Raw genomic sequence first — 21,184 nt, forward strand, 5'->3', positions numbered from 1 at the left:
GCTAGTGGTCTCCATAAACCACCATTGTAAAGGGGCGGATTATAATGTGGATTCCGCTGTCAAAATCCAACCCTTTGGCCCGTGTGAACTAGCCCTTAACATCTGGCTGAAGTGGAGTTTTTTTTCGGCAAGAGAAAAATGTCAGCTAAAAGAAAAGTTGCATTCTTCAAAAAAACCTACATGCAAGCACGTCTCTGGATTTACAGGCCCCAATGCTGGAAATTGTGACGAAAATTTGACCGCTGGATATAAGAAAGCAAACGTATTTACAACCTAATGGGCGGTAGACTAGTAGTGAAATATCCTGAAAAACCTGAAGTTTCAGAAAGACGTGTTAATATTAACTGTCCATACTCAATGCTTGTAGAAGTATCACATGACACAAAACTATCCAAGTACATTACCTTGTAACATAAACGGTTAAGAACAGCTCCGATCCCATGAACTATCAAAGTACAGTGTTCCTGTTTGTTTCAGTGATGTTGATGCTCTGCCAAAATTCCACCTAAACCCACTCAGAGTTCCCGACTATTCAGATTGACAGATTTACACCCAGAAATCAATACAACAGCTATAAAAGTATACTTACTACTGTATATGACAAGTAACACACAGAGAGATGCTCCTGATCACTCAGACTGCAGAAAGCAAGGAGACAGACACAGCCCAGGGTGGAAAAGAAGTGATCCCTCCCTGACACACCCAAGATCACTAGCACTGCCCTCACGTCTCAGCCCGTCATACCAACATTTCCAACCCTTTTTAACTATTTAGGTAACATTTGTCTGTTTGCTTAGAAGAGGCCGCTCATGTTTACATGTCTGTCAAAGAGCGCTTTGTGTTAATGTAGCAACAAGTTACTATTTCCTGATGTGTAAGTTCACATAGGGAAGTCGAGTATAGCTGAGATACACTCCGACTATCACCTCCAAAACTCACACTACATATTATTGCTGCAAATGTTTGGAAAAAGTTAAACATTTCCCTAGAACTTTTTTCTGCTGAAAAACACTTGAGTACTTACATACGAGTAATAGTGCTGGTCAATGGGGAACAATACCACAAAAGAATTAGGTATACAGCAGCGTCACATAAGATGTTCCACCTCTCGCATGCTACTAAGTATTAGTTCCACAGCACCTGGGCTGAGTTTGGAAGGAGCATCATCTACCTATATGAAAAACAGCCACGTTATTTTTTATTGAGGCTCGGTTCACATAGTCGCATGAGTTTCCGTTCAAGGAGTCCATTTGGGGACCCCTGAATGGAAACCTAATCCGCATAAAAAAGCAGTTACCTTAGGAAACCCACGGAACCCATAGGCTACAATGGGGTCCATGTGGTTTCCGCTTGGCTTACACACGAAAAATGCAGTGAGAAAACTGTAGCACTTTTTTTCTCCACATTTTTCATGCGGAAAGGGGAATGGAGTGGCCAAACGCAGATGTGAAACGAACCTAACACAACTATTTTAAGACCCATGAAAGTCTATGGATGTACTCACATGTCTGTATTTTAAATCACTGAAATGAACAAATTTAGAACGGCAGCTTTTTTGATGGACCATTATCAGTGTCCATTAAAAAACAAACAAACATTTGAATACACCCGTAGATATAAGGAGAATTTATTAAGACTGGCAATCCTTACACTAATCTCAATTTACTCCCCACCAGGCACACATTTCGCCAGAATTATTATAGCCCATGTAGGTACGCCTGGTTGCAGATCTAGATTTGTGGTATAACTCATGCTAGCTTACTGGCATGAGTTATAGTAAAATCTGTCGGACCAGGACATCCCCACCAAAGCCCACCTAGATTTCCATGCCATTCTGCCCGATGTCTAAAAAAAGTAGTGAGCATGGCGCAGACATGTGCCACAGTGCGTCAAAACTGCAAGGTGAGGTTCATTTTTGGCCACTTTCAAGGCACATCCATCTTAATAAATGTGGACTGTAGAATGGGTTTTAAATGAACATATGATGAGCATTCAAAGGTCAGTCATTACATGGCCACAAGGTTGTGTGAATATGACTAGAGATGAGCGAACACTGTTCGGATCAGCTGATCCGAACAGCACGCTCCCATAGAAATGAATGGAAGCACCTGGCACGCAGACTTTGCCGGTGGCCGGCCGCTTCCGTTCATTTCTATGGGAGCGTGCTGTGAGCGTGCTGTTCGGAACGGCTGTTCCGAACAGTGTTCGCTCATCTCTAAATATGACCAAAAGCAGACCAAGATGTCCATATTTCACATATGTTTGGCATATGAAAACGAGATAGGTTGTGTGAATAAGGCCTTAAGCCTGTAGTGGATCATGTTTCTTGCACTGATCTATACCCTGGACAATAACCAATATGTTTGTCCAGCACAATTCAATCTTACGCATTGGTTATGTTCACTCATTATACTTATGCTGTTGTTTTTTCCATCAAAAAAAGAAGAAAGGCTAATGGTAGGAAGCTCATTTTTAACATAATAGTTTTTTTTTTGCTGTCGATGATTTAGACAAATCTTCCCTTAGTAATTGTCAATTTGACATTGTCCGTTGTTAGAATCTTCAATGGCAATGTGAACCTAGCCTAACAAGCACTTTTAGGACTAGTTCACACGGGGGCAAGATTTCGACAGCAGATTTCGCCTCAAAATTCGCCTCCATACAATCGTGGTCTATGGAGACCATTAGCGTTCTTTTTTCCTCTATGACATCCAAGTATACATCTCTGGACCAGACATTACCTCCCTGCTGGCCAGAGTTCCAGACTGTTTAGCAGCTGTAGCCTCCTTCCTCTCCTCCCGCTTTCTCAAACTCAACATGGAGAAAACAGAGTTCATCATCTTCACCCCACCCCGTATGACCCCTCCACCTGAAAGTTAACTGAACCACAATTACCCCTGTCCCACAGGCCCGATGCCTTGGGGTAACCTTGGACTCTGACCTATCCATCAAGTCACACGTTCAAACCCTCAACACCTCCTGCCGCCTCCAACTCAAGAACATCCATCGAATCCGCTCCTTCCTCACCCCTGAAACCACTAAGATGCTCGTCCATGCCTTCATAATCTCCCACTTAGACTACTGCAACACCCTTCTCCATGGACTCCCAGCAAACACCCTCGCCCCCCTCCAGTCTACCTTAAACTGTGCTGCTCGTTTAATTCACCTCTCCCCCTGATCTTCATCAGCTGCTCCCCTCTGCCAGTTCCTCCACTGGCTACCTATAGCCCAGCGAATTGAATTCAAGCTACTAACGTTAACATACAAAGCCTTCCACAACCATATATCTCTGAACTAATCTCCCGCTACCTGCCCACACGTAACCTCAGATCCTTCAATGACCTCCTACTCCGCTCTTCTCTCATCTGCTCCTCACACCGCCTGCAAGATTTCTCCCATGCATCCCCCATACTCTGGAACTCCCTACCAAGACAAATAAGACTGATCCCCACAATCACAGGATTCAAGAAGACCCTGAAGACTCACCTATTCAGGAAGGCCTACAACCTCCAATAACACCACTATCACTGCACCACCATCTGTACAGTCTACCCCTCTCCTTCTGTCTCTCCCCCTTCCCTCAGAGATTGTAAGCCCTCGCGGGCAGGGCCCTCTACCCCACTGTGCCAGTCGTTGTTAGTATTATATCTACCTGTATATTCTGTGTATTGTATGTAACCTCAAAATGTAAAGCACCATGAAATTAATGGTGCTATATAAATAAACAATAATAATAATATGTCACTGGCTATTCCATTATCATCACACTTAATTTTCTTCATTGCCTCCTCCTTTTCTAATGCTCTCTTTTCTCCTGTTGTTTCACAACTCTCAGGACTTGACCTTGGCTATACAGGGCTCTGAAATTACCAGATTTTTGAGGCCTTCACATCTCATCCTTAAGATTATGAACCTCTTGATACTTACTGCAGCTTTTATTCATTGCTTCTTTCATTGTTTCTCTTTCCACTCTTGCTTTTCCCCAGATACTCAATTACCCAAATCTTAAAGTGTTTAAAAAACAAGAGCTCACCTAGGACAATATCCAGCAGGACACTATTCAATATGGAGCCTGAAAGGTTGTGACTGTGTTCCATATTTATATAGCTCTGTGATATTAGAAGTGTTAGTGATGTCCCACTACAACATCCAATGAGATGCGCGATATGCCGGGCATGTTCTATAATTATAGAATTCAATGATATCACAGTTGGGTGAGCCCCATGTTTATACAGTTCAATAAATAATAGTGGCCATGTCAGTGCTCTCCAGAGTGTAAAGCAGTAAGGGAGCGTTCACACTACCATTGGTGTCCGACAGCTCGTGTCTGCTGCTCATGTCCGTGCAAAATTTTGTGCGGATATAAGCAGCGGACACTAGCTGTGTCCGTGACATTTTGCATTGATTTAAATGGACATTGGGTGCGTTCTTTCGCCTAGTGGAAAAAAACGCTAGAGTAAAAAAAAGAAAACAATAGCCTTCTACATAGACCACCATTGTATGGAGGTGCATTTTGAGGTGAAATCCGCTGTCAAAATCCGCCTCCTTGTCCCTGTGTGAACTAGCCCTTCCCCTGCCTATTGTCAGTTAAAATTAATATTCCATTATTTTAAGTTTCCTCCTGTTTACAGAACAGTGGAGCTCTGACCATAGTAACACCCACCAACTTTGAGAAAAGAGGTTCCTTGTATTCCCAAATGAATGGAGAGGTTGGTCACTGCATTCACTTCTATGTTACTACAGGAGATAGCTGAGAGCTGTATTTGTATTTGTAGCAGTCCCTTACCAAAATGAATGGAGTTGCAGGACATATGCCTGACCTGACCTCCAATGAAATGGGAGCTTAAAACCGGTAAAATATCTGGAATATCCTTTCATATGTCTTTTTTAGTAAATATGGTACTACTGCATTGAATAATACCGTATATACTCGAGTATAAGCCAACCCGAATATAAGCCGAGGCCCCTAATTTTACCACAAAAAACTGGGAAAACTTATTGACTCGAGTATAAGCCTAGGGGGGGAAATGCAGCAGCTACTGGAAAATTTCAAAAATTAAAATGGTCGGAGTTTTTGGGTGCAGTAGATGCTGGGTGCTGGGGAAGGGGAGGGGGTGTTTTGGTTGTCTGTCTGATCCTTCCCTGAGGTTGAGGACTGGGTTTTTTTTCCCCCCAATTGGAACTCAGTCTGGCTGAATATAGGGTATCTGCAGTGCTCCTATTAACCCTTTCCCGACGGAACAGGAGCACTGCAGATACCCTATATTCAGTAGACCGGGCACTTTCAGACACAGGATACCTAATGTGTATGTGTTTCACAGTCATTTTCTACTTTTGTATGTATTCTAGGGAATTTAGAATTTAGAATTTATGATTTAGAACTTTTATTTTTTATTACTTACAAATCTTTTTTTATTTTTTTTTTGCACTATTTTATGGGAGATTCTATACATTAATATTGTGGCTGGTCATAGACCCTCCCTCCTAAAAAAAAAAAAAAAAAAAAATTTTTTTTTTTTTTTTTGCTGACTTGAGTATAAGCCGGGGGGGGGGGGGGGGGGGCTTTTTCAGCACAAAAATTGGGCTGAAAAATTCGGCTTATACTCGAGTATATACGGTAATTCAGAAGCAACTTTTTTTCATAACTCTGTATAACTCAATGACCTAGGACTTACATCTTCCATCATCAGAACCTCCCTTGCTTGTATACAAGACTTCTCCCGAGTTGCACCACTTCTCTGGAATGCTCTACCCGGACAATCAGATTAACTTCCAATTTCTACAGCTTCAAGTGCAAACTAAAAAGACGCATCTCTTCAGACAGGCATATCACAATTCCTAATGTAAATCCTTCGGTACCTTAATTAGAATCCCTAAAACAAGCCCTCCTCTGTTCCTGCTCCCACATTACCCCACATGATATGATGTCACTTCAGACTAACTTTATATGACCAAGCACCAACCAGGACATGACTGGTGACGGCTCATAAAGTTTTATGTTTGTGTAACCTCTATTACAAAATTGTCTGACCACTGTATAGGCAATGCTACCTCTTGTATCGCCCCCTCTACCTCATAGATTGTAAGCTCCTGTGTTCAGGGCCCTCAGTCCCATTGTGTGAAGTGACTCACAATGGGACATTGTACTGTATCTTTTTGTCTGTATTTGAACCCTACAAATTGTACAGCGCTGCGGAATATGTTGGCGCTATATAAATAAAATGTATTATTATTATTATTCCATTACTTATTACTATTCCTTTTGTTAATTGGGTGTTTCCCTATACAGTGTGATACTAACATTACATTACACCTTATTGACAAGGGAAAAGAAAACACCCACTTGTCAAATTTATATACTGGAAATACCAGTGGGACATAAATACATAAATGTACTATTGGTTGATACCATTCATATGGTCAATGCGGTGTATCTTTGCACAGACTGACACTGTCCCATGTATAGCATTATTTCCTGTTGCCATGGGAAATGTTAACAAAATATGCAATTGTCAACTTATTTATATATTTCCGGGAGAAGTAACATAGTAACAATAAAGCACTTTAAGTAAAGGTGCTAAAATAGAGGATAGAAGAAACAAGCGCTCCTCTATTGAGACAGTGACAATTTACTCTGAAAGGAATGTGATATAAAATGACTCAAAGCTGCTGCAAACTTACACCCTATTCACCATGGGCTGGCACACAGAGGCCGTCCACTTGAGCAGTTGTTGTAGCAGTATTACAATAGAGAGCAATGTTAAATGTGTCTACAGTTTATCTGATGGACTACAATGCCGTGGTAACAGGAAACATTGCAAAAGTAGCTTTTCAAATGTGAAAAATCTTTATATGTTACTGTATGTTTACCCTAAAGTAAATCATTTTGAAGCCAAAAGAGAAAATATTCCTCTGACTCACTGGCTGTGACTCAGAACTTTGTCTCAATATATCCGATGTAACGGGTGTGTCTTGCCTTTATGTGTAATCTTAGTAAAATGCAGGAAATATAGAAATAAAACAAAGTCTAACATAGTTTATAATCCGCAATGGGAAAGAGACACTAAATTCAGGCTAATAATACATCTGGTTTAGGGCTTGTGCACACATGTATTATGTCTTCCTTCTGGATACAGCTTTAACAGAGCTGACAAAGACATAGACGGGAGCTGTACTGTACCTCTATAGTCCTCTGATTTCAGATGGAGGGTTTTCAGTGATTTCGTACTCTTTTACAGCTTTACATTTTGTTCCAGTAGAGGATATAGAAGTACAAATGGTCTTCCTGCCTAATGTGGGAATTTACATTTGTCAGGTAGAAATATCATAGAATCTATATACTTATAGTAACTGCAGTATACAGTATAACCTTTAAAGTAATGTCTTAAAAGAGGGTAGAAACCTGATGGTGACTGTCTGCATTGTACCCCCTACTGTTGGGCCTGTTTCTTGCTAATGTTAGCTATGCTATGTTTATGTAATATATGTATATATTTATGTAATATATGTATATATATATATATATATATATATATATATATATATATTCTGCAGGGTGCTCAACTAATTTTGTTAAAGATCCACTAACTGATGTCGAAGGTACAAACTAAACATGTTCAGTATTTACATGTATTAAGAAATGTCTCTAACTTCGCCCAGGTTTGCTTTCATACCCATATAGTAATAGTTGCCTCCTCTGTGTAACATGCAGTCCATACAGTATAATTCCCCCTTAGTGTCCCCACATTGTATAGTACCTCACACATGGTATAATGCCCCCTTTGTAACCTCAACGTGATATAATGCCCCATAGTGCTTCCACACAATATAATGCTATCTTAGGGGCTTCCACAGTATAATGTCCTGTTGGTGGTCCTACACAGCATAATGCCGCATGAGTACACCAACACAGTGTAAGGTCCCTTAGTTCCCCCTCCTTTATTTGTGTCTACATAATAATCACTTGGTATAAACATGGTATAATGCCCATTTGGTGTCTCCACACAGTTTAACACATTTGTACCCCACACACAGTACAGTGCCCTCTTTGTGAAGCCATGTGCCCAGGAAACTGCCCCCTTACTCTGTAATGACTCTACATCCTACTGGGAGAAGAAGAGGCCACTGTGGAGATCGCTGCCCAATATGTGTCCAGCTGTCACCAAACACGAGGAAGATGAGACTCCACGGACTGTTATATTTATCCCAATACACCCGCCCCACCTCCCCATATAGCGGTCACCAACGAAGAGGAAGATGAGACTCCACGGACTGTTATACCCCAACCCAACCGCCCCGCCCCACTTCCCCTTATAGCGGTCACCAACTAAGAGGAAGACGAGACTCTATGGACTGTTATACCCCAAACCACCCACCCCACCCCCCCATACCCACCACTCACCCACCCGAATCCAACCCCCCCACACACACACCACCACCACTTTACTAGCTTTGGCAATGCCAAATATCTATTCGGACGTGCCAATAAAGCTATTTGATTTGATATCAGCAGAGTAAGGATCCTATACATCAGCATAGCCATGTTTGTGCTTCTGCTGTGTAGGTACCAGGGAAGATAGCCTATTCTTGTTCTACCACTACTGTGATATATCTGTGCATAAATTGCAGTGTTTAGGAGATCAGTCTTTCTCTTCACCACTGTTATTATGAAGGGGCAACAAATCAGGGGTATGGACAGCTGCCAGTCTACCAGTCATCAGATAAGGCTAGGTTTACATCTATGTCAGAGTCTCCATAGGAGATTCCACTGCAGATTCTGCTGAAAAACAGCAGAGAGAAAAGTCCATCAGCAGACCCCAATATAGTCTATGGGGTCCACGGATGTCTGAGGGTAACCACTGTTTTAGTGGACAGACCCAAACGATGAAGAGCCCAGCACTAGTGTTAACCTAGCCTAAAACTGTTCATGTAAACTCATAGATGTATAAATTGTAAATGAAGCTCAACACAGTGCAAGTAAATGGTGGACATAAATATACCCTACTTTATGGGGTATTTACTATACATACAGTAGTTCAAGCAGATGAGTGTGTTGGAGACAGCTCAGTGGCATCTGTTCTATGCGGTTATTACCATAAAGGGCACGCTCACATAACTCATGACTGCATATTCACTTATAAATGAAGCAAATCCTTTTTTTCTGGAACCACAATGGCACTAGTTACTGCTGCTGGGTTAAATAAGGAAACTTGTTGAGACACAAATTGCTAAACCGCCCCTATTGCAGAATTTCATTTTTTTTTTAAACTGTAGTTTAGATTTTTTTTTTTAATTTGTTCTTAAAACTACTTGAAGGAGAATTCAATTTTATATTTATTACATGTATTTGTCTATAGTATGAGATATCATACACTTTTCTAATATACAGTACATCTGTTCCTACATATTCTGCTCATATATATTTAGTGTACTAGTGTTGGCCCTTAGATTCACAGTAGAATGGTATAGACCCTGAATAAGTCTTGTATAATGTATCCATAAGCTAACAGAACAGGGCTAAAGGTTGAGGCCACACGTTGTGGAAAAGCTGCTTTTTTATTGCAGGCTTTGCTATGCTTTTTGAGCCAACACCAAGAGTGACTTCAGATAGGAATGGGAAATCTAAATAAAGAACTTAGACTTCACCCTTCTACTAAATCTAAATTTGGCTTTGGTTTAAAAAAAAAAAAAAAAACTTAGCTTTTCTGCAATGTGTGGCTGTAGCCTAAAGCTAAATAAAAGTTAAATATTTTAGCAAGTATAGATAATTAACAATTTAATTAAGTTTTAAATTTAAAGATTTTCTCTAACCATCTCAGCAGTGACAATTTTTCGTCTTGTTAGGTTGCCAGTGGACTCAACCATGAGTGCACAAATTTCTATGTACTGACATTTGTAGAAACCCAGCCACAAAATGCAGGCTTACCTTCTTGTGCATGTACTGTGCCTGTATGTTTCTGTGTTCCTGCACTATAAGATAATCTGGCTCCAATAATAAAAATAAAGGCTGGGTTTCTCCTGCAGCCGCTGTTTACAGGTTGTTCAGCTGAAATTATCATTGATATGGGCAGCACAAATTTTTGAGAGGTGGGAGAGAGGAATGGTGGAGCTCTCACAGAAAAACTGTAAATAATTACTAAATCTTGCTTTAGGTTGGAGCACCACAAGGTGGAAACACCATGTAAAAAAACACAGAGTTTTACAGTCACAGCCAAGTGGATATACCAGAAGGACCAAAGTAAGGGCTTGTTCACATCTGCGCCCGGGAGTCCGTTCTGCAGGTTTACGTCTCTGGCATTAAACTGGGCAGGAGACGGAAACCTGCCAGCATTTTTTCAAACCCATTCATTTGAATGGGTTTGAAAAATGTCCAGCCGTGAGTGCCGTGTTTTATGCTCTCCGCAGCGAAACTGTTTTTTTTAAACCAGACAGAGAGTCGGACAAGCAGTACTCTGTGTCCGGTTTTAAAAAAAACAGTTTCGCCGCGGAGAGCATAAAATGCTCACCAGCGCTCACGGCCGGACTCGGCACGGAGAGCATAAAGGTATAACGGATTTCCGTCTTCTACATGCAGAAGACAGAAACCTGAGAATGGAGTGCTGAACGCTGGTGTGAACCCAGCGTAAAAGATTGTCGCGCTTCGCCCGATTGATAGATATAAACCTTCTTTATTAGAGTTCAGAACAGACACAACGTGTTTCGGGCATCAATTGCCCTTTTTCAAGTGTAAATGAACTACTAATTACTACTGAGGAGTCTCAGCCTATGCACGTCACGTGATACTCTACCTGGGCCACGCCCCTTTTTCATCCCAGTCGCCAATCGTGTTTATCGCTCACATTCATGCCACAGAGTTTTAGAAATCGCAGCATGTCAGTTATACCAACGGAAACGCTGGCAGGTTCCCTACAGGTATAATTGAAGCAGAAAGTACACTGAGGAAACTTTCTTTGCCAAGAAAAGAGGGAAAAATGTGGATTCTATGTGTTATCCTACTGCATCCATCATACTTTTCAGTGCAAGATTGCTCACAGCTGTCAATGGGAGGCAGAGATCGCAGAAGGACGTGGAAAAAATTCAGCGTTCTTCTTGATCTTGCCACAGATTCCATGGCTCAGGAGTTCCTGTCGATTAGTTCCGTTCATCTGGGCCTAATCAGCAAAGGAATGCTGTAACAGAATGCCGATGTCCTGCATTGGCAATTCTGTGCTGGCAATCCCACAACCAAATACGGCAGTGAAAAATTAAGAGGACGGAATCTGCCATGGATTCAGGGGCAGAATCCACTTTCAAATCTGTGGCAGATTCCTCTGTGTGAACCTATCTTCACACAGCCTCAGCATCAGGTTTTGCTACCCATATGCTGAGACCAGGCTCCTTCTCATACTGTAGCTGGAGCCAGGTAACCCCTTGAACATAATGAAAGGAAACAGCCAAATAAAGTCAAGTATATTAAGAAAGGTATAATTTAGGTCAGCAATATTTAATCCCTGGAAAACCCCTTTTTTACGGCACTTTCTGAATTGCAGCTTCAGTTTCTTTTTAGTGGAAAAGGGCTTTACGGACTTTTTTCTCCTACTGGGGCTTGACTCTCTGCTCCAGATAACTGCCCCTAACTGCTTGAAAGACATCTTGTACTTTATCTGGAGTTAGCGGCAGGTATCTGGATTGGAGAGCAAAGTCTGAATATCCTATGCAGAGCAGCAGGGGTGTGGTCCCTGCCAAGTATTTACGGATGATTCTGTGAGATCCCATTGCTGTTTGAAGGTCTCTGCTGCTAACTTCATTTTTCCTGCAGTTGCTACTACCCTACCTTTTGTATGTTCTCCACTGCATCAACAGCATCAGTAACCCACCACCCCCTATTCCGTCCCAAATCCACAGCAATAAGGGAGTAATTAGTTGGCAGAGAGGACAGTCAGGACAGACAGAAGGAGGAGACCAAAACAGAACAGGCAATTTATCCCTGACAATTTGCACCAAAGCCGCCCACCAGCTTGCTGAGGAATGTGGGAAGTAAAGCAAAGCTGCTGAGACAGGAGGGTGGGAAACCCCTTTAAGTAAATTAAAATGTATTAATACTTCTGTCCATTTCAAGTTATCTCAATGACCATTGTGGGTTTATTCTTTATTGAAAAGGTACCAACAATTTTGTCCACTTATGTATATATCAGAGGTCACTGGAACATTCAAAGTATTCTTAATCGCCATCTACACATATAAAAAAAACTAATATTACAGTCTTTAATAATATCCTTGTCGCAACCCAGTGGAGGAGACCAGAGAGTGAGAGTAAAGATGACCCTGGCTGTGCCACCTGCTAGGCCGGAGACGCTGCTCACACACTCCCATCCCTCCCCAGGGCCGCACCAGAGGGGTGCACGGCGGATCATCAACAACAACGGCTCAGCGCCAACACCAACCCGCAGACAAAGTCACGGGCAGATGCTAGTATAGCATAAAACATATAAGACGGGACAAACCAACAATCTGGAGGCACAAAAGACAAACACAGGAAAACAGCAGCGACTCCAGGATACTGCATCCTCTACTAATACCCAAATGTAAGACGTTGGCAATCAAATAAATAAATAATTAATGCGCATAACATACCCTATAGACCCACTGGACTGCATCAGGTGTCACCTCACCTTGTTTGGAAGGCTTCTCTGTAACTGAGACAGCAAACTGTTTGCATTTTTATGCACTATGTCCCTCAGCACTTGATGAGACCGCTCTGTTATTTGACATTATTTGCCACTTCCATAGCTGAGTTACTGTGGTTCTTAAACACTTCCACTTTTCAATAATACTATTCACAGTTGATTGAAAGTGAAATAACTAGGAGAAAAGAAATGCTGTGAGATCAAAAACCACAGTGTCTCCCTGCGACACTTTTACTAATGTAAGTGAATGGAATCGCATGATCCACCAATCCTAACACTGCTTGATATTTTCGGAATAGAAGTAGTGATTACAACATCCTCTATGGTGCAATGCCATTCCATTCACTAACATTGGTGAAAGAGTCGTAGATAACAGTGATCTTTGCATTACTGCCAAAGACAACATGAGCTACAGCCAAAGTTGCCCTAGCCTATTTATATTGATTACTCAGGGGCAGTGTGGACAAGAGAAAAAAAATTCTATTAAATCAGTGAAGCAGTGCCTATTAGGGGGTGCAAGCAACTGGAGTTACTTGTGGAAGTTAAAGTTCCTATTAAAGTGGTTAATGGAGACAGCTATACACAACTGATAATTATCATTATATCAAATGCATGAAGATATGAAGGGCATGAGCTCTGGCTCCTACACAATCCAAGTGGTGTTGGCCTAGGTCAAAATCCCCATTGTTATATTGATCTTGGCTGTCATAGAGTTTGGCCCAAAAGCTGCACTGATCAGACATTGATGGCATGTTTTATCTATATGAACTGACAGCTGTATATATGTTGGCTAGTTTGTTGCACTCAGTCACATTATGTAACCTATGATGTCCAAAGCAGGACTGTCTGATATTCACACACATATGCAGAAAGCTACATAAGCAGAAGCAGTAATGTGTGTACCTGTACTTGCTGGTGTTAAGATATTTGAAATGTAGGAATCTGGGAATAAAACAAGTGGGAGGACAAGATGAGGAATGTAGATAATGTAGTAAGAGTCCCATTGACTTTTAGATGTAAGAAATGCAAAGAATCCTTTGTATACTTAGTGTGAAGTAAATACCAAACATACCATTAACTGTTTATGATGGTTTGGTATACAAGTTTCTTGACATTTTTAAGTAGGGGTGGGAAATTAATTTAAAGGGGTTGTCCCATCACAAGGATCCTATCTATACTGCTTGTTAATGTGAATGTAAGACTTTTCCTAAATACATTGCTTCAGCAAAACTGCTTTGTTTGTCCACTATCTTACTTTATTAATTTCTCTGTTGACACATCCCTTGACTTATCTGGTCAAAAGTCAAGTGATGTATCTGCTGCTCTGAGGGGGGAGGAAGGAGGGGCTAAGTGCACGGGAGCCAGCCTGGAGGAGGGGGGGTAGTTTACACTTTGGGGGGGAGGGGCCGCCAATACAGACCCGGCATCCGCTGTAATAGAGAGGCGGATGCCAGGGAGTGTAGACGCCGGCACAGGTGCCTGCAACGTCGCTACGCTCCTGCCCTGCATGAAGCCAGCAGCAGCAGGAGCGATGCTGCTATTCCGGACGGGAGGGGGGGGGGGCGGAGGAGCGGAATAGCAGCATCGCTCCTGCCGCTGCTGGCTTCATGCAGGGCAGGAGCGTAGCAATGTTGCAGGCACCTGTGCCGGCGTCTAACACTCCCCCGGCATCCGCCTCTCTATTACAGCGGATGCCAGGTCTAAATTGCATTGTGAAGGCTGTACGTCCGATGCCTATCTGCATTGGGAGCGCACACGCAGGGCCAGCGGCATAGAAGCGACAACTTCTCGCCGCTGGCTGTGCATTTGTAACCCCGCCCACCAATGACACAATAAAGCAAAAATGGTGCTCTCGAGAAAAAGAGTGCTCTCAAGCATAAACCCTTAAATGCAATCAGTGGTGTAACTAGGAACGGAGGGGACCCATGGCGAACTATTGACATTCCCTTCCCCCCGACTGACGCCCACCAAAGACCCCAACAGACCCCCCCCCCCCCCCGCATTCCTGCGCTCTCTATTATGCCCCATAGTGGCTCCTGCACAAACTATTAGACCCCATAGTGGCCCCTGTGCACACTATTATGCCACATGGTGGCCCCTACACACAGTATTATGCACCATGGTGGCCCCTGCACACAATATTAGGCCCCATAGTGGCCCCTACACACACTATTATGCCCCATGGTGGCCCCTGCACACAGTGTTATGCCCTATTGTAGCCCCTGCACACAGTATTATGCCCCATGGTGGCCCCTGCACACAGTGCTATCCCCCATTGTGGCCCCTACACACACTATTACGCCCCACTGTGGACACCCATGATCAATTATTATACTCCGGGGTCTTTTCAGATCCCAGAGTATAATAATCGTAGACCAAAGGGGAGTACTTACATAAAAAACAATGTTACTTACCTATCCCCGGCTCTGCTGCAGTTCTCGGTGGTTATGGCCATCTTCAATGACGTCCGGGACGTCATATGACCCGGGACACAGGCCCGGGTCATGTGACGTCAGGGAGAGTTACAGAAGTACCTTACCTCCCCTGGATCTCCGATCATTATAATAATATAATAATGATGTTTGTGGGGCCCGTGGCGTCACTTACCGATCCCGGCCACTGCCAGGATTGGTAAGTAAATAGGGCCCGTTAACGGCCTATTAAGAAAAGAAAAAAAATGCAGCAGTAGCAGCTGTCGCCGGGCCCCTAATGTCCCAGACCCTATGGCAGATGCTACCCCGGGAGTTACGCCACTGAATGCAATAAATTTTAGCAAAATTTTTACAGTAACAGTATGGGTGGGTTAATATTGTAGTTGTTGTGTCACACACAATAACTTGATGCGCCTTTAATTTAATCTCCAAGTACTGCAGTGCTGGTCTCCAATTCCTGCTCCACTTGGGTGGTGCGAGATGTCCATTAAAATATGGTATATGTGAAATTCCACAAAAAATAGGGTAGATAAAACCATGTATGGATAGAAATAACATTAAGGTTGTTCAGAGATGTTTAAAAAGGTTTTGTATTTGTTAAAGTCAGTTTTAAAGGGGTTCTCCCATCTCAGTCTTTAAGCCAGGCTGCCTGTAGTGTCTGCTTCTCACTTCCTGTATTTCTCTCCCTCCCTCCTGCTGAACGGGACAAACAACACTTCTGCAGGTCAGATAATATGCAGATTCTTGTACAGAATGGACTCAGTGTTATACAGTCCTATGAAAAAGTTTGGGCACCCCTATTAATCTTAATCATTTTTAGTTCTAAATATTTTGGTGTTTGCAACAGCCATTTCAGTTTGATATATCTAATAACTGATGGACACAGTAATATTTCAGGATTGAAATGAGGTTTATTGTACTAACAGAAAATGTGCAATATGCATTAAACCAAAATTTGACCGGTGCAAAAATATGGGCACCTCAACAGAAAAGTGACATTAATATTTAGTACATCCTCCTTTTGCAAAGATAACAGCCTCTAGTCGCTTCCTGTAGCTTTTAATCAGTTCCTGGATCCTGGATGAAGGTATTTTGGACCATTTCTTTCTACAAAACAATTCAAGTTCAGTTAAGTTTGATGGTCGCCGAACATGGACAGCCCGCTCTCAAATGATCTGAAAACAAAGATTGTTCAACATAGTTGTTCAGGGGAAGGATACAAAACGTTGTCTCAGAGATTTAACCTGTCAGTTTCCACTGTGAGGAACATAGTAAGGAAATGGAAGACCACAGGGACAGTTCTTGTTAAGCCCAGAAGTGGCAGGCCAAGAAAAATATCAGAAAGGCAGAGAAGACGAATGGTGAGAACAGTCAAGGACAATCCACAGACCACCTCCAAAGAGCTGCAGCATCATCTTGCTGCAGATGGTGTCACTGTGCATCGGTCAACTATACAGCGCACTTTGAACAAATAGAAGCTGTATGGGAGAGTGATGAGAAAGAAGCCGTTTCTGCACGTACGCCACAAATAGAGTTGCCTGAGGTATGAAAAAGCACATTTGGACAAGGCAGCTTCATTTTGGAAACAAAAATTGAGTTGTTTGGTTATAAAAAAAAGGCGTTATGCATGGCGTCCAAAAAGAAACAGCATTCCAAGAAAAACACATGCTACCCACTGTAAAATTTGGTGGAGGTTCCATCATGCTTTGGGGCTGTGTGGCCAATGCCGGCATCGGGAATCTTGTTAAAGTTGAGGGTCGCATGGATTCCACTCAGTATCAGCAGATTCTTGAGAATAATGTTCAAGAATCAGTGACGAAGTTGAAGTTACGCCGGGGATGGATATTTCAGCACAACAATGATCCAAAACACCGCTCCAAATCCTCAGGCATTCATGCAGAGGAACAATTACAATGTTCTGGAATGGCCATCCCAGTCCCCAGACCTGAATATCATTGAACATCTGTGGGATGGTTTGAAGCGGGCTGTCCATGCTCGGCGACCATCTAACTTAACTGAACTTGAATTGTTTGTCCAAAATACCTTTATCCAGGATCCAGGAACTGATTAAAAGCTACAGGAAGCGACTAGAGGCTGTTATCTTTGCAAAAGGAGGATGTACTAAATATTAATGTCACTTTTCTGTTGAGGTGCCCATACTTTTGCATCGGTCAAATTTTGGTTTAATGCATATTGCGCATTTTCTGTTAGTACAATAAACCTCATTTCAATCCTGAAATATTACTGTGTCCATCAGTTATTAGATATATCAAACTGAAATGGCTGTTGCAAATACCAAAATATTTAGAACTAAAAATGATTAAGATTAATAGGGGTGCCCAAACTTTTTCATAGGACTGTATGTGTGTTTACATAGAGAGATAACAGACCAGGCTTTATCAGCAAACTGCAATTAGCTGAAGCCAGCAAGAGCGGTGAGTGAGTGACATCACTTGTCCTATAGGTCCATGGTGTAAACAATGGGGGGATAAATTCACATACCATGCAAACAAAGCAGAATTTCTAAAGCAATATATTTACAAAAAGGCTTCAATTACATAAGATACCAGTATAGATAAGATCCTTAAGATGGGACAACCACTTTAAAAGGTTACGTATTTTATACTGTAGCACACGTCATCAATATCAGATGTGTTGATCTGACACCTGGAATCTCCTCAAACAGCTGTTTAAAACAAGTCTGTCAGAAGGAAAATCAGTATCAAACTAATAACAATACCATGTAGGGCTTCTTCACCATTTTCCAAAGATGCCTTTCTTATTCTGCATTGCAGCTCCAGTTTCATGAAAATCAGCATTTTACTCTTAAGCAAAAAGCTGAAAAGGGGCTTTAGGTGTGTGTGATCTCCCACCAGGACTTCACTCTCTGCTCTAGATAATTTGTATAAGAATAAAGTGCTGATTTTCATGAAAATGGAGTTGCAATTCAGAGTAGGAAAGGCATCTTTGGAAAGTGTAGAAGCAGCCCTACAAAGCACTGTCATTCATTTGATAAGTATTTTTCTGATGACAGACTCCTTGTAAGACACTGCAGCATTTTGATGGAAGCTGTGACCTCTTCACTAATTACACTCAATCACACTGTGGTACATTATTGTAGTTTTGCTTGGCATTGCAACTCAGCCTCCTTCATTTCAATGGGAGTGAACTGCAAACAAGCCATGTGACCAATTAACTTGGCATGTGAAGAGGTGCATTTCAGGTTGCTGCTTCCATTTCCTAAAGTTGATCGATGGGGTCCCGGATGTTGGACCTCCGCAACTTTAATAATCACCTATCCTAAGTATAGACCATCAATAATATAGTCCCAGTAAGAGCTTTCAATTCATGTAGGAAAAAAGAATGGACGTACCTTCATAAACAATGTGTATTCTTAAATTCATCAATGTGTATCTGCCATAGCTGCATTCCTCTTGTGTACCTACATGGATAGTTATGACAACATCTTCCAGCAAAAAAATATCAATCCATTCATCATATTTATATTATGTAATATGGTATTACAATCTACATATCTCTGCTAGAATTTGGTACCGTTGAAAAAAATAGGTATCTGGCCTTCTGTTAGTCAATCGGTAACTGATCAGGCTTTAGTATGGTTGCTAATTCCTTTAATCAGAAAAATGGAAAATAAATGTATCTACAGCTTGTCTTCATAAAAAAAATTCTCTATAAAACAATGACAGTATCCATAAAGATTACATGTAAACCCTTGCTGCAGGACAACTGCTTTGAGTGGACTCAGGCGTCTTATTTTCCCTGAAGCTCATTGGATGTCTTGTTTCCAGCATCACTTTGCTAGGGATTGAATCCTTTAACTGGCGTGTCAAGCCAAAAATCAGAAGTAGCAGCAAGAAGAGCAAAGTGAAAAATAGGGCCACGTAGAGGAGTAGCAGATTCATAACCAGGGGATTGCAATCCTAAAATACTGCGTGCAGCTTTCCATTAGCCAATCTGAGTTCCAGTATCTTGTCGTCTTGTCTTTCCATATATAATATCTCCATCTTCATTAAGGTTTATAGCATTTACAAGAAACCACCAAAATGTCTAACTAGATATAGAGAGCTCCTGTCTGTCATCCTGTGCTGCTGGTTAAAAAAAGCCTTGACATAAGATTCAAAGCAGTGATCTGCGACATAGTCAAGCATGAAATATATTTCTAATAATATATTCTTAAGGAATTGGCAAATACATCAAATGCCCATCGGCAGGATTCTGCAAGGACACTTTGCAATTTCTCTGACCAGTGTGAAGACATCTGTCAGCTTTTGCAATGTGACTGCCAAACAAAAATGCAGCATCTTGGTAACAGCCTAACATTTCATTCATCTGTTTTCTATCATTAGAGGTCATAAACTGGACACCCTAGGGTTAAGGCCCCAAGTACCAGGCAGCAGCTTTGGGGAGAACCGCAGCGGCAACGCATCAGGGTTTCACCTACAGCACTTTCACAGAAAATTCTCTGCGGAATTTCTGCTTCAGTTATACCTATACAGAAACCACCGGCGTTCCCATAGGTATAATTAGCATCCTGGGATTTCCAAAACGCCAACATTTTTGGAAATTGCAATGTGCCTGCTGCATGTATTTTTCCGCAATGTGTGGATGTCCTGTCTTATTCTTTGTTATGGAGAATCCTAGAAGTGTAAATGTCATTTCACTTTTTTGCTATTGTATAAGGAATGGTTCGCTATTCGCTAAACATTTTTGTAATATACTTTATTAGAGTATTGTTCTTTCTTCTTTTGGTTCTCCCTATCAATCTCATATTCCTTGTATTCCAGTGGCGTAACTACTGTGGTAGCAGTGGTAGCAGCTGCCACAGGTCCCAGGACATTAGGGGGCCTGGCGACAGCCGCTACTGCTGCGTTTTTTTCTTTTTTCTTAATAGGCAGTTACTGGCTGGAAAGACCCCAGAGTATAATTATTGTTTATGGGTATCCACAGTGGAGCATAACACTGAGTGCAGGGGCCACTGAGGGACATAATAGTGTGCGCAGGGGCCACTGAGGGACATAATAGTGTGCGCAGGGGCCACTAAGGGACTTAATATTGTGTGCAGGGTCCACTAAGGGACATAATACTGTGTGCAGGGGCGACTAAGGGACATAATAGTGTGTGCAGGGGCCACTGAGGGACATAATAGTGTGCGCAGGGGCCACTAAGGGACTTAATATTGTGTGCAGGGGCCACTAAGGGACATAATACTGTGTGCAGGGGCCACTGAGGGACATAATACCGTGTACAGGGGTCACTAAGGGACTTAATACCGTGTGCAGGGCCACTAAGGGATATAATACTGTGTGCAGGGGCCACTATGGGGGATAATACTGTGTGCAGGGGCCACTAAGGGACATAATACTGTGTGCAGGGCCACTATGGGACATAATACTGTGTGCAGGGGCCACTATGGGACATAATACAGTGTGCAGGGGCCACTATGGGGGATAATACTGTGTGCAGGGGCCACTATGGGACATAATACAGTGGGCAGGGGCCACTAAGGGACATAATACTGTGTGCAGGGGCCACTGAGGGACATAATACCGTGTACAGGGGTCACTAAGGGACTTAATACCGTGTGCAGGGCCACTAAGGGATATAATACTGTGTGCAGGGGCCACTATGGGGGATAATACTGTGTGCAGGGGCCACTAAGGGACATAATACTGTGTGCAGGGCCACTATGGGACATAATACTGTGTGCAGGGGCCACTATGGGACATAATACAGTGTGCAGGGGCCACTATGGGGGATAATACTGTGTGCAGGGGCCACTATGAGACATAATACAGTGTGCAGGGGCCACTAAGGGACATAATACTGTGTGCAGGGGCCACTAAGGGACATAATACTGTGTGCAGAGGCCACTATGGGGCATAATACTGTGTGCAGGGGCCACTAGGGGCATAATAGAGCACGCAGAAAAGCAGAGGAGGGGGTCGGTCGAGGTCTTCAGCGTCGTTCGGTGAGGGGAGGGGGCATGTCAAAAGTTCACCACGGGGCCCCACCATTCCTAGTTACACCACTGACTATAGCACTGGCTGATTGCATTGTGTAAGAGTA

At 42.4% G+C, this 21,184-nt stretch overlaps 2 protein-coding genes across 3 annotated transcripts in view; both read right to left on the reverse strand.

Moving 5' to 3' along the window:
- The window catches only part of ANXA5 (annexin A5), a 28,246-nt gene extending 27,550 nt beyond the window's left edge, over window positions 1–696 (reverse strand). For both annotated transcript variants that reach the window (XM_075286912.1, XM_075286903.1), the window contains exon 1: window positions 590–696. The gene's annotated coding sequence lies outside the window, so the exon portion shown is untranslated. The remainder of the gene's footprint in view (window positions 1–589) is intronic.
- The window catches only part of TRPC3 (transient receptor potential cation channel subfamily C member 3), a 356,160-nt gene that overhangs the window by 30,725 nt on the left and 304,251 nt on the right, over window positions 1–21,184 (reverse strand). The window lies entirely within an intron of this gene.

Source organism: Leptodactylus fuscus, chromosome 1, assembly GCF_031893055.1.
Source record: "Leptodactylus fuscus isolate aLepFus1 chromosome 1, aLepFus1.hap2, whole genome shotgun sequence".
In the NCBI taxonomy this organism is placed as follows: Eukaryota; Metazoa; Chordata; class Amphibia; order Anura; family Leptodactylidae; genus Leptodactylus; species Leptodactylus fuscus.